The sequence below is a fragment of the Manis pentadactyla genome, chromosome 9, assembly GCF_030020395.1.
Source record: "Manis pentadactyla isolate mManPen7 chromosome 9, mManPen7.hap1, whole genome shotgun sequence".
In the NCBI taxonomy this organism is placed as follows: Eukaryota; Metazoa; Chordata; class Mammalia; order Pholidota; family Manidae; genus Manis; species Manis pentadactyla.
The window spans coordinates 9,653,448-9,655,157 of record NC_080027.1 but is presented as its reverse complement, the minus strand read 5'-3'; positions in this window follow the sequence as shown (position 1 = coordinate 9,655,157).

The window sequence follows — 1,710 nt, the reverse complement described above, 5'->3', positions numbered from 1 at the left end:
TAAGAGATGGGGGGTCAGGGAAGGAGGCAAGAGCAGGCAGAGACAGGCGGGGCAGAGGGAACGACCCTGCCAGGCCACTCAGATGTCTGGACCCTGGGGGACCCTGGCTCGTCTGAGTTGGATGAGCTGTGGGGTCCTGACCAGCATCGCTCCACTGCGTCTTGCGGCGAGGGCACAGGGCTGGGAGAGGACACACTGGGCTGGGCAGTGTCTGGGCTAGGATGGCAGCCAAGGAGAGGGTGAGAGGCATGCAGTTTGGGATGCCCTTTTGAGGCAAGGCCCATAGGATTTCCTGAGAGATAGGACAAATGGAGTCAGTGAAAAATAGCCAGAAGTATGGCTTTCTGTTGGCAGAGTCGGGAATCGATGCAGGCGGATGGGGTCTGGGGAGGAAGGCTGGGAGCTTGGGTCTGGATGTGTCCCTAGAGGTGATGCCTGTGGGACATGCCAGTGGCACTGTTGAATGGCATCAGCTGCTGGAGGTGGGAATTGAGGGGAGAGTGCCAAGCTGAGATAGAAACTTGAGAGTCATTGCCGTTCAATGGTATTTGAATAGTGAGATTGGATGCAATCCAGGGCTAAGGGTAGGCAGAGACTATTAGAGGCTTGGTGGGGTCCCCAAGCCTGAGAGGTGAGAGAATCACGAAGGAGACTGAGCAGCTGGGGAGGGAGAGACCTAGACAGGAAAGGCTGGAAGCCAGGGAGGAGAGCAGATGCCCAGGGTGTGGCCGCCATGTCAGCTGCCTGGCAGGAAGAAGGTGCAGCTCGTGCTGACCGCTGGATTTAGCAATCTGACCTCAAGAGGGCAGTTTCAGCGGCGTGGTGGGGATGACGTTTAAGAGATAACAGCCGTCTAAAGGCACTGTGGTATGAGGCAAAGATAGGCCAAGAGATGACAGAAGAGAACAGATGGTGGGGGAAGGATGGCATTCCAGGTGGACGCAGGGGCAGGGGGGAGGATCCCCACCCCTCCTTCACACCGCAGGTAGATTAGCAAGATACACCCCAGGGGTAAATCCTTTAGGGGAAAAAAGACAAAGGGAGCCGTCTCCATTGGAATCATGAATTTCAACAGTAAAGATCCATTGTTTAGATGGGAATCACAAAAAAATACCAAACATGTGAAAGCTACAGAGAGTGAAAAAACAAGGTGTGGAGTGGACAAAAATAGTTGTGGAAGACACATCTGATAACGGACTGCCATCCAAAGTAGGCCAAGAGCTCTTAAAACTCAGAGAACAAACAACCTACCTAAAAAATGAGCCAAAGGTCTTATTCAACCCACTAAAGATGTACAGAGGCCAAGAAACGCAGGAGGGCCACTCGCAGCACATGGGAAATGCAGACGGAAGCACCCGTGAGACCCCGCCGCACTGCACCTAGGAGAGGGCCCGAGATCCAGAACACTGGCACCCCGAATGCTGGCAAGGATGAGGCGCGGCAGGGACCCCCACACGCGGCAGGAACAGCCGTGTCGGAAGACGGCTTGGCGGTTCCTTACAAAGCCACACTCATTCTTACCACGCGATCCAGCCATCACGCTCCTTGTATTTACCCAGGGAAGCTGAAAACTACGTCCACACCAAACCCCACACACGGATGTTTACAGCAGATTTATCATTTACGGCCCAAACCTGGAAGCAACCAAGGCGTCCTCCACGGTGACGGATGGACTGTGGACCAGCCCAACGACGGGTGTTATTCGGCACT